This window comes from Haematobia irritans, chromosome 3 (genome assembly GCF_050003625.1).
Source record: "Haematobia irritans isolate KBUSLIRL chromosome 3, ASM5000362v1, whole genome shotgun sequence".
Taxonomy (NCBI): domain Eukaryota; kingdom Metazoa; phylum Arthropoda; class Insecta; order Diptera; family Muscidae; genus Haematobia; species Haematobia irritans.
Window position 1 is genome coordinate 203,374,917 of NC_134399.1, and position 14,037 is coordinate 203,388,953.

Below are 14,037 nucleotides of genomic sequence, written 5' to 3' on the forward strand. Positions count from 1 at the left end.
TTTTTATAGAAAATTTTGTCTAAATTTTATTTCTATAAAAAATCTTCTCACAATTTTATTTTTATAGAAAATTTTCTCAAAACTTTATTTCTATAGAAAAATTTCTCAAAATTTTATTTCTATAAAAAATTTTCTAAAAATTGTATTTCGATAGAAAATTTTCTAAAAATTTTATTTCTATAGACAATTTTCTCTAAAGTTTATTTTTATAGAAAGCCTTCTCCCAATTTTACTTTTATAGAAAATTTTCTCAAAACTTTATTTCTATAGAAAAATTTCTCAAAATTTTATTTCTATAAAAAATTTTGTCAAAACTTTATTTCTATAGAAAAATTTTGCAAAATTTTATTTCTATAGACAATTTTCTCAAAATTTTATTTCTATAGAAAATTTTCTCAAAATTTTATTAATATAGAAAATTTTCTTAAAACTTTATTTCTAAAGTTAATTTCCTCACAATTTTATTTCTATAGAAAATTTTCTAAAAATTGTATTTCGATAGAAAATTTTCTAAAAATTTTATTTCTATAGACAATTTTCTAAAAAGTTTACTTTTATAGAAAGCCTTCTCCCAATTTTACTTTTATAGAAAATTTTCTTAAAACTTTATTTCTATAGAAAAAATTCTCAAAATTTTATTTCTATAAAAAATTTTGTCAAAACTTTATTTCTATAGAAAAATTTTGCAAAATTTTATTTCTATAGACAATTTTCTCAAAATTTTATTTATATAGAAAGTTTTCTCAAAATTTTATTTATATAGAAAATTTTCTCAAACTTTATTTCTATAGAAAATTTTTTCACAATTTTACTTTTATAGAAAATTTTCTCAAAACTTTATTTCTATAGAAAATTTTCTCAAAATTTTATTGCTATAAAAAATTTTGTCAAAACTTTATTTTTATAGAAAAATTTTGCAAAATTTTATTTCTATGGACAATTTTCTCAAAATTTTATTAATATAGCCAATTTTCTCAAAATTTTATTTATATAGAAAATTTTCTCAAAACTTTATTTCTTAGAAAATTTTCTCACATTTTTTTTTATAGAAAATTTTCTCAAAACTTTATTTCTATAGAAAAATTTCTCAAAATTTTATTTCTGTAAAAAATTTTGTCAAAACTTTATTCTATAGAAAATTTTCTCAAAATTTTATTTATATAGAAAATTTTCTCAAAACTTTATTTCTATAGAAAATTTTCTCACAATTTTATTTCTATAGAAAATTTTTTCACAATTTTATTTTTATAGAAAATTTTCTCAAAACTTTATTTCTATAGAAAATTTTCTCAAAATTTTATTTCTATAAAAAATTTTGTCAAAGCTTTATTTTTATAGAAAAATTTTGCAAAATTTTATTTCTTTGGATAATTTTCTCAAAAGTGTATTTCTATAGAAAATCTTCTCCCAATTTTACTTTTATAGAAAATTTTCTCAAAACTTTATTTCTATAAAAAAAATTCTCAAAATTGTTTTTCTCTAAAAAATTGTGTCAAAACTTTATTTCTATAGAAAAATTTTGCAAAATTTTATTTCTATAGACAATTTTCTCAAAATTTTATTTATATAGAAAATTTTCTCAAAATTTTATTTCTAAAGCCAATTTTCTCAAAATTTATTTCTATATAAAATTTTCTCACAATTTTATTTTTATAGAAAATTTTCTCAAAACTTTATTTCTATAGAAAATGTTCTCAAAATTTTATTTCTATAGAAAATTTTCTAAAAATTGTATTTCTATAGAAAATTTTCTAAAAATGTTATTTCTATAGAAAATTTTGTCAAAGTTTTATTTCTCTAGAAAACTGTCTCAAAATGTTCTCATAATTTTATTTCTATAGAAAATTATCTCAAAATTTTATTTTTATAGAAATTTTTTTAAAAAAAATATTTTTCGGGAGGTTCAAGTGTGGTTCATTGTTGGGTTTAATGAACTGCCTGAATTTATTCTGATAATTGGTAGAGGATGCTGATGAGGAATGTGGTAATTCCGAAACGTGCGTCCATCCAACCATCTTGCAGTCTATAGGGCTTTGCCCAAATAAATTTGACAAACATTCTTTTCCTCTGTTGGTTAAGCTACACTTGTAGTTTAGTCAATGCATGGTTTTAAGCTGTAATAAAAACAACAACAATGCTTAACGAACAAAACCAACAATAACAAAACAAAAAGAATGAAAATTTATTTTTATAGAAATTTTTTCAAAATTTTATTTTTATAAAACATTTTCTCAAAAGTTTATTATTATAGAAAATTTTCTCAAAACTATTTCTATAGAAAATTTTCCCAAAATTTTATCTCTATAGAAAATTTTCTAAAAATGCTACTTCTATAGAACATTTTCTCAAAACTTTATGTCTATAGAAAATTTTCTCAAAATTTTATATCTATAGAAAATTTTCTCAAAATTTTATTTCTATAGGAAATTTTGTCAACATTTTATTTCTATAAAAAATTTTGTCAAAACTTTATTTTATAGAAAAATTTTGCAAAATTTTATTTCTATAGACATTTTTTTCAAAATTTTATTTATATAGAAAGATTTCTCCAAATTTTATTTCTATGGACAATTTGTTCAAAATTTTATTTATATACAAAATTTTCTCAAAACTTTATTTCTATAGAAAATTTTCTCACAATTTTATTTTTATAGAAAATTTTCTCAAAACTTTATTTCTATAGAAAATTTTCTCAAAATTTTATTTCTATAGAAAATTTTCTAAAAATTCTATTTCTATAGACTATGTTCTCAAAATTGTATTTATGTAGAAATTTTTCTCAAAATTTTTATTTCTATAGAAAATTTTGTCAAAGTTTTATTTCTCCAGAAAACTATCTCAAAATTTTCTCATAGTTTTATTTCTATAGAGAATTTTCTAAAAATTTTATTTTTATAGATTTTTTTTTTTAATTTTATTTTTTTTTGGGAATTTTTTTCAAAATTTTATTTCTATAGAACATTTTCTCAAAGGTTTATTATTATAGAAAATTTTCTCACATTATTATTTTTATACAAAATTTTCTCAAAACTTTATTTCTATAGAAAAATTTCCCAAAATTTTATTTCTATAGAAAATTTTCTAAAAATGTTATTTCTATAGAAATTTTTCTAAAAAATTTATTTCTATAGAAAATTTTCTCAAAATTTTATTTCTATAGAAAATTTTCTCAAAATTGTATTTCTATAGAAATTTTTCTAAAAATTTTATTTCTATAGAATTTTCTCTGAAAATTTTATGTATAAATTTTTCTCAAAATTTTATTTCTATAGAAAAGTTTGTTAAAATTTTATTTCTATAGAAAATGTTGTATTTTTTTTAAAGAAAATTTTCTCAAAATTTTATTTTTATAAAAATTTTTCTCAACATTTTATTTCTATAGAAATTGTTCTCAAAATTTTATTTCTATAACAAAATTTTGTCGAATTTTTATTTCTATAGAAAATTTTCTTATAATTTTATTTCTATTAAAAAATTGTGTCAAAATTTTATTTTTATAGAAAATTGTTAAAAAATTTTTTAATAGAAAATTTTCTCAAAATTTTATTTCTATAGAAATTTTTCTAAAAATTTTATTTCTGTAGAAAATTTTCTCACATTTTTATTTTTATAGACAATTTTCTCATAATTTTATTTCTATTGAAAATGTTTTCAAAATTGTATATCGATTGAAAATTCTCTCGAAATTTTATTTCGCTAGAGGATTTTCTCAAAATTTTATTTCTATAGGAAATTTTCTCAAAATTTTATTTCTATTTATGAATTACCTCTTAATTAGAGAGGAAGGTTGTGCAAAATCTACCAAAACATTAAAAATTCTACCAATATACCAAACAGTAAAAAAAATCGACTATTTTTGGTAGAATTCTACCAACTGTGTGCAACTGTGTCAAATTGCAGAAAAAATGTTTTAGATTAAATCATTCCGATATTTTTTACTAACATTGTGTTTCGTTCCAGGGCGTTAAGCGACTTAAATTTTAATTGTAGAGAACTAGTAGAGGTGTTCCCTACAATCGCCTCAGATTTAAATACATGTATATTCAAATTTAGAGCTGTATACAGCTCCCAATAAATTTGATGGATTTGACATGGTTACAACAATTTTGGTCTACACGGTGGTGAAGGGTATAATAGACTTTATAGACTCCGTTGTGTTTTTCATTCATTTTATTAATTTCCCACCTTATTATACCCACCTCTATTTTCCAAATATGAAGATTCCTTGACATCATGTAGTATAATAGCCAATACCCTTGGCGACATCATCCCAGGGAATGAATGAATGAATAAAATAATCATAGTTAACTGTCAACACTTATCTGGCGCAAGCATCCGTGCATCACCACCAACGCCTTGGCCAAACGACAATGCCATCAACAGAACCGTGACTGGTTTCCCACTGTCATGAGGCTCAAAGTCACTTGGTGATTATGCCCAAGTGTTGGTGGTGAGCAATGGGTGTGAGGATTGTGCCTGACGGAGTATGTGATGTGGACGTGTTACATTGGTAACGACAGAAAAATTAATGATTGATTTCCGTTTTTCATTTTGGGGACGTCAATTTTTTCTCACTTTTTTGCATTTCTTAGACAGATTTCATTTGTTTGGGAGTTTGGAAGTGGAAGGCGTTGGTTTTCTATATTCTCTCGCCTACGATTATTTAGAGATTCTTTTTTTTTGTTTGGGGTTTGCCATAATATTGGTCATGGACCAAGTGGTTACAGTGGGATACCCATGCTACAGCATGAGAGTTTTCCAAAAGGAGAAGACCAAAAGATAGATGACCGAATAGGCGGATGGACTGTCATGTGTTTTGAAATCATCCATTTCACTACAAATCTTCTCCTACACGTTCCATTTATTAACACATTCTATTCATTTATCAGAGTATCCGTAATTTGTTGTTGCCGTTCCTTCGAAGGACTTTGTTAACATTTCATGGAAAACAGGAAATAACATAGGAGTTGTGTTTTCTTGGGAGATGGTCAGCTTGCATAAATTTCAATAGGCCATGGCGAAATTAACTTTTGATGGCTGGCTTTTTTTGGAAAATGGTGAACCAATATCAAAATGGTTTCAAATCAATTATTTTTTTAAACTAAAAACGTCGTAAAATCAGGGTAAGAAAATATGGTGTTGCGAAATGATTAATGGTTTCACTAAGCATACCATTGGGGGCGATGGGAAGTACACTCGACGTAATACATAGCCCGAGGGTGTATATTTGTTCATTTTTATAGCGCCAAGAAAGATCAGTCTCACTTCCATCATTTCGATTGTCTTAGAATTAAATTCTGAGTCGATTTAGCGATGTCCATGTATTTTTGTGTTCAAAGTACAGCTCGCAGTTTAGGTCCGATTGTCCTCAAATTTTGCATAAGGAATTTTTTCGGCTCAAAGACAATTCACATATATTTTGGAAAAAATTATTCAGATTTAGATATAGCGACCATATATATCTTTCTCCCGATTTATACTCATATGACCACAGAGGCCAAATGTTTTTCCAAAAAACTACCAAAACAAAAAAAAAAAAACAACTTTTTGTCAAAATTTTATTTATGTAGAAATTTTTGTCTAAATTTTAATTCTATAGAAAATGTTGTCAAAAAATTTTTTAATAGAATATTTCAAAATGTAATTTTCTCAATTTTTCAAATTTTATTTCTACAAAAAATTTTCTCAAATTTTATTTCTATCAAAAATTTTCTCAAAATGTTATTTGCATAGAAGATTTTATCAACATTTTATTTTTATAGAAAATTTTTTCAAAATTTTATTTCTATAGAGAATGTTGAAAAAATTTTATTTCTATAGAAAATATTGAAAAAAATGTTCTATAGAAAATTTTCTAAAAATTTTCTGTAGAAATACAATTTTTAGAAAATGTTGTAAAAATTTAATATCAATAGAAAATATTATCAAAATTTTATTTCATTGTTGTTGTTTTTTTTTTAATTTGACGGTGGCAACGGAAAAGAGATGTGTTTGTACGAATTTATTTCGGCATAAGCCGGCTATCATGTAAAACCTTTTTTCGGAAGGTTCAAGTGTGGTTTATTTTTGGGTTTAGTGAACTGCCTGAATTTATTTCGATAATTGGTTGATAGTTTTGCTGCAAGTCGATGATGCTGATGAGGAATGTGGTAATTCCGAAACGTGCGTTCAAGCATCTTGCAGTCTATAGGGCTTTGCCCAAATAAATTTGACAAACATTCTTTTCCTCTGTTGGTTAAGCTACACTTGTAGTTTAGTCAATGCATGGTTTTAAGCATTGACTAAACTAAATAAAAAAAAACAAAAACAAAATCAAAAAAACAACAACAATGATAAAAGGAAAAAACCAACAATAACAATAACAAAACAAAACAAAATTTTTTATATAAATAAAATTTTGACAAAATTTTCTATAGAAATAAAATTTCGTGTTGTTGCATTACTCTAGTAACAAAACGAAATAAAATAAGATTAAGGGATTTGTAGTTATATGAAAAGATGATGCACAGTGGGAGTAAAAGTGATTCAATTTGTTAGAGGACAATTCCCAAATGTGTTCTCCATAAGAAATTAGTATAAAGGGCCCAAAAGTGAGTTATCTATCCCAGCCAGATCTATACTAAAGGCTGTGGAAAAGTTCATTCGCCCGAACAGTCTAGTCGTGTACAGATTTTCACTTCCATGGTTCCACTGATTGAGTTCCTTAATCTAATCTGTCCATAAAGCTCGAATAATAATTAATTTTAAATTAAGGGAATAAAATATTGTCAAAATTTTCTATAGAAATAACATTTTGATAAAATTTTCTATAGAAATAAATGTTTGATTAAATTTCCTATAGTAATAAAATTTTGAGAAAATTTTCTATAGAAATAAATGTTTAATTAAATTTTCTATAGAAATAAAATTTTGACAAAATTTTATTTCTATAGAAATAACATTTTGATTAAATTTTATATAGAAATAAATTTTGACAACATTTCTTATAAAAATAAAATGTGACAAATATTTCAAATTCGACACATTTACAATTCAAGGGATATTTTTACACACAAAAAAATTGTCGCTGATAGGAGAGATCGTAATATTGCAAATATTCTAAAAGAAAAGAATGAAACATTTCTTTCGAAAAAAAAAATACATTTTTTTATACTAACCACAAAAATTTTATTAACAACTTCAAAATAAGATTTTTATACCCTCCACCATAGGATGGGGGTATATTAACTTTGTCATTCCGTTTGTAACACATTGAAATATTGCTCTAAGGCCCCATAAAGTATATATATATTCTGGGTCGTGGTGAAATTCTGAGTCGATCTGAGCATGTCCGTCCGTCCGTCCGTCCGTCCGTCTGTTGAAATCACGCTAACTTCCGAACGAAACAAGCTATCGACTTGAAGCTTGGCACAAGTAGTTGTTATTGATGTAGGTTGGATGGTATTGCAAATGGGCCATATCGGTCCACTTTTACGTATAGCCCCCATATAAACGGACCCCCAAATTTGGCTTGCCGATCCTCTACGAGAAGCAAATTTCATCCGATCCGGTTGAAATTAGGTACATGATATCAGAAAATGATATCTAACAACCATTCAAAAATTGGTCCACATCGGTCAATAATTATATATAGCCGCCATATAAACCGATCCCCCGATTTGGCTTGCGGAGCCTCTAAGAGAAGCAAATTTCATTCGATCCGGCTGAAATTTGGCACATGGTGTTGGTATATAGTCTCTAACAACTATGCAAAAATTGGTCCACATCGGTCAATAATTATATATAGTCCCCATATAAACCGATCCCCCGATTTGGCTTGCGGAGCCTCTAAGGGAAGCAAATTTCATCCGATCCGGCTGAAATTTGGTACATGGTGTTTGTATATGGTCTCTAATGACCATGCAAAAATTGGTCCACATCGGTCCATAATTATATATAGCCCCCATATAAACCGATCCCCAGATTTGATCCCCGCTGCCTTTCGGAGAAACAAAATTCATCCGATCTGGTTGAAATTTGGTACGTGGTGGTAGTATATGATATTTAACAACCATGCCAAAAGTGCTCTATATCAGTCTATAATCATATATAGCCCCCATATAAACCGATCCCGAGATTTGGTTTTGGAGCCACTTGGAGGAGCAAATGTCATCCGAGTCAGGTGAAATTTGGTACACAGAAAAAACAGTGAACCCACCAGGAAGAAAAATGCCGGTTAATTTTAGAAAATTTTGAATATTTTTACAAAATTTTAACTAAACAGTATAACAAACGCTGGCATCACGCCGATGTCATAAAAATAAGTAAATATTTTTCGACAAATTCAAGAAAATTTATTAGACATAATTAAGTTTTTTCACTTGTTAAAGAAAATTTTGTAGTTTGAAGAAAAAAATTGGAGTTCAAAATTGCAAGAATGTCCTTAGTGACATACGAAGTTCATGATGAACGCATATGTAGTAAAATTTACAAATTTAAAGAAATATTGAACTATTTTGTAGAAGACACGAATTTAGTTAACCTTTGTCCTTCATTTGTGTATATTTTTTTCCTGGGTTTTAGTTAATTTAACTAACGTACAAAAAAAAATTATTAGAGTAGAGGGAACTTTCTCCACACATAATAATTCCATGAACTAAAATAAAGTTAAATTGGCTTTAGTGAAATAGAGAGTTCACTTTTTTTTTTAAGTGTACATTGTGCCGTTAACAACCATGCCTAACTAGGTCCATATCGGTCTATAGTAATATATAGCCCTCAGATAAATCGACCCAATCACACAAAAACTGGTCCTTATCAAGTTCATTATTGTATATAGCCCCCATATAAGCGACCCCCATATTTCAATTCTGGCTCTCTACGTACCGTGCAAAAGTCCATATCGATTCGTAATTAGTTGTAGACTTACCTATACATAAGTTTTTGTCTAATATATACCACGTATGGACTAAGTAGCAATTTAGAAAACGATGTTAAGAAGTTTTAAGATACCATAACCCAATTAATTCGATTGTGGATGACAGTCTTTCGTATAAGTTTCTTTCCATTTTTGGTAAATTTTTCTTCAAATTTTGACAGATTATTTTTGGCACGAGTGGATACCTTGGCAGCAATATACATATATGTATCGCTCGTTTCTTCTAAAAATGAGGATATGGTCTCATTTATTAGTACGGTTTTGTACAAGATTATCCAATGAAATCATCCATTAAAGTTCGAAAGTGATCCCCCATTTTCCCACTAAAAACTATTCAAACCCATATCACAACATTATTGTAACATTCATCCCTTGTCATTTAAAGAAAAACATAAATACTATCCTTAAGTTTTCTATTAATTAATTGGCCAAAATTTATTCAAGGTCATTGGAAATGGAAATCAATTAGAAAATTTATTGATAACCCTGTCACGAAATGAAATACCCAAAACCATAGAGGAGAAAACTTAATTCAATTAACTAATTAATCAAAACATTTCAACAGAGTTGAACACCCAATGATTTATAGCAGTATGTGTGTGATTGTTGGTGTGTGTGTGTATGAGGCGCGACTGTATCCTTTTCCAATACATTTGTAGGTCCACATGTGTTGGTTTGAATATCAAATGTCGCTATGCACATCACCCCTAGATTTTGCACAAGAAGGAAAATCTTTTAATAACAAAACAAAACATAAATCAAATTTTCCGGAAAAAATGAAAGGATATCTGCCTAGGATGTCTCTCTAAGCCTTAACAAACCACATATTGGACATAAGGGAAATTCGTTGTTTTTTTTTTTTTTTTGTTTTTACCGATAGGCTTTGTGTTTCTTAGTCTGATGTAAATCTAAACACGTTTTTATTTCAAGATTAGGAAATATATGGTGCACACTGGTTATTGCTTGAGAAACTCAGTATTTTTGGTAAACAAAGACAATAGAGTGATTAAGTTACGGACAACAATCCAGGGACTATCAACGTTCTTATCATAGGTTCGAGGATTTACTAACTTTCGCATTCCCTTTGAAATGCATCGAAATATTGCTTTAAGATCCCATAAAGTGTATATATTAATGGTCGTGGTGAAATTCTGAAACGACTAAACGATGTACTGCGCCTATCGAAATCAGGCTAATTTCCGAAAGTAACAAACTAACGGCTTGAAACTTAACATAACAGCACGGATGAAAAATACTGTTTTTCATATGTTTGGCTATAAACATTATATGTTTGGAACACAAATTTTTAAACACAATATTTTTGAGTGCAAGCATATAATGTTCATAAACTAGCATAACATGTTTGGGACATATATGTTAATATGTTAGAACATATTATGTTTGGGACATAAAATGTTTGTAAATATAATATGCTTGGATGCAAACATATATTAATTTAGAAATAGCCTATAAACATTTATGTGTTTAGTAGCTTGGAGCGCTATTTAACAGGGAGCGATATTGAATTAAGTTGGTGGTTGTTGCTTGTTATTACAAAATTAACATTTTATTTTTCCTTGGGCAATTGATCAGCTACTTCTTTGACCCTTACAAACTGTGTGGTCCGCTGTTCGAATCCCCGTCCGGCAAAAGGTAAAATTAAAATAAAAAAATCATAAAATTGAATAATTTCTTCTACAAAGTTTGTATTACAGAAAAAGGTGCTAAGAACTAAAAAATCTCGTGGAAGTGAGAAAGATGTGGGAGAATATTAGGCAGAAACAAAATTTTGAGCATTCAGGTCGAAAACCTATGTTGTTAGCACCTATATTACCTGTTTATTTTCATAATTCATTATGATTGTAAATATATAAATAAATAAATAAAATTTTGAGCACAATATTGTTTGGGAGAATCTTTTTTAAGCATATAATATTTTTGGGTGCAAAATGCTTCCAAATATATTATATGTTCACATAATAACATCTTGTTTTTTGGAAGACAACATTATTGAATTTGGATGCGAAAATACAAAATGTTTGGAACTTAGACTACCCAAACATATATTGTTTAGACTAATATGCTCTCAAACATATTATATATTGGTAGAGATCAAACATATAAGTGTTTGGGCAATACCCAAAAATGTATATGCTTGAAGCAAAATATGTTTGGGAGTATATGTTACAGAAGCGATTTTTTGTGAGGGTGCGGTTGTTACTAAACCTAACAGGTTGGCCGATAAGTCCCCGGTCTGACACATACACGCTCACAAAAAATCGCTTCTGTAACATATACTCCCAAACATATTTTGCTTCAAGCATATACATATTTGGGTATTGCCCAAACATTTATATGTTTGATCTCTTCCAATATATAATATGTTTGAAAGCATATTGGTCTAAACAATATATGTTTGGGTAGTCTAAGTTCCAAACATTTTGTATTTTTGCATCCAAATTCAATAATGTTGTCTTCCAAAAAACAATATGTTATTATGTGAACATGTAATATGTTTGGCAGCATTTTGCACCCAAAAATATTATATGCTTAAAAAAAATTCTCCCAAACAATATTGTGCTCAAAATTTTATTTATTTATTTATATATTTACAATCATAATGAATTATGAAAATAAACAGGTAATATAGGTGCTAACAACATAGGTTTTCGACCTGAATGCTCAAAATTTTGTTTCTGCCCAAGTGTATATTCCCCGACATCTTTATCACTTCCACGAGATTTTTTAGTTCTTAGCACCTTTTTCTGTAATACAAACATTGTAGAAGAAATTATTCAATTTTATGATTTTTTTTATTTCAATTTTACCATTTGCCGGACGGGGATTCGAACAGCGGACCACACAGTTTGTAAGGATCAAAGAAGTAGCTGATCAATTGCCCAAGGAAAAATAAAATGTTAATTTTGTAATAACAAGCAACAACCACCAATTTAATTCAATATCGCTCCCTGTTAAATAGCGCTCCAAGCTACTAAACACATATATGTTTATAGGCTATTTCTAAATTAATATATGTTTGCATCCAAGCATATTATATTTACAAACATTTTATGTCCCAAACATAATATGTTCTAACATATTAACATATATGTCCCAAACATGTTATGCTAGTTTATGAACATTATATGCTTGCACTCAAAAATATTGTGTTTAAAAATGTGTGTTCCAAACATATAATGTTTATAGCCAAACATATGAAAAACAGTCTTTTTCATCCGTGTATATTAATGGTCGTGGTGAAATTCTGAAACGACTAAACGATGTTTTGCGCCTATCGAAATCAGGCTAATTTCCGAAAGTAACAAATTAATGGCTTGAAACTTAACATAACCGGTTGTTACTAAACCTAACAGGTTGGCTGATAAGTCCCAGGTCTGACACATACACGCTCACAAAAAATCGCTTCTGTAACATATACTCCCAAACATATTTTGCTTCAAGCATATACATTTTTGGGTATTGCCCAAACATTTATATGTTTGATCTCTTCCAATATATAATATGTTTGAAAGCATATTGGTCTAAACAATATATGTTTGGGTAGTCTAAGTTCCAAACATTGTGTATTTTTGCATCCAAATTCAATAATGTTGTCTTCCAAAAAACAATATGTTATTATGTGAACATATAATATATTTGGAAGCATTTTGCACCCAAAAATATTATATGCTTAAAAAAAATTCTCCCAAACAATATTGTGCTCAAAATTTTATTTATTTATTTATATATTTAGAATCATAATGAATTATGAAAACAAACAGGTAATATAGGTGCTAACAAGGTTTTCGGCCTGAATGCTCAAAATTTTGTTTCTGCCCAATTGTATATTCCCCCACATCTTTCTCACTTCCACGAGCTTTTTTAGTTCTTAGCACCTTTTTCTGTAATACAAACATTGTAGAAGAAATTATTCAATTGTATGATTTTTTTTATTTTAATTTTACCTTTTGCCGGACGGGGATTCGAACAGCGGACCACACAGTTTGTAAGGATCAAAGAAGTAGCTGATCAATTGCCCAAGGAAAAACAAAATGTTAATTTTGTAATAACAAGCAACAACCACCAACATAATTCAATATCGCTCCCTGTTAAATAGCGCTCCAAGCTACTAAACACATATATGTTTATAGGCTATTTCTAAATTAATATATGTTTGCATCCAAGCATATTATATTTACAAACATTTTATGTCCCAAACATAATATGTTCTAACATATTAACATATATGTCCCAAACATGTTATGCTAGTTTATGAACATTATATGCTTGCACTCAAAAATATTGTGTTTAAAAATTTGTGTTCCAAACATATAATGTTTATAGCCAAACATATGAAAAACAGTCTTTTTCATCCGTGTAGATGGCGTCGCTAGTATTGAATGCATATTTTTTTATATAGTACCAACCTTCAAATGATTCATGTCAAAATTTGACGTCTGTAAGTAAATTAGTTTGTGAGAGAGATCGTCTTTTGTGAAGCAACTTTTGTTATTGTGAAAAAAATGGAAAAAAAGGAACTTCGTGTTTTGATAAAATAGTGTTTTCTGAAGAGCAAAAATACGGGGGAAGCAAAAACTTGGCTTGATAATGAGTTTCCGGACTCTGTCCCAGGGAAATCAACAATAATTGATTGGTATGCAAAATTCAAGCGTCGTGAAATGAGCACGGAGGACGGTGAACGCAGTGGACGCCCGAAAGAGGTGGTTACCGACGAAAACATCAAAAAAATCCACAAAATGATTTTGATTGACCGTCAAATGAAATTGATCGAGATAGCAGAGGCCTTAAAGATATCAAAGGAACGTGTTTGTCATATCATTCATCAATACTTGGATATGCGGAAGCTCTGTGCAAAATGGGTGCCGCCCGAGCTCACATTTGACCAAAAACAACAACGTGTTGATGATTCTGAGCGGTGTTTGCAGCTGTTAACTCGTAATACACCCGAGTTTTTCCGTTGATATGTGACAATGGATGAAACATGGCTCCATCACTACACTCCTGAGTCCAATCGACAGTCGGCTAAGTGGACAGAGACCGGTGAACCGTCTCCGAAGCGTGGAAAGACTCAAAAGTCTGCTGGCAAAGTAATGGCCTCT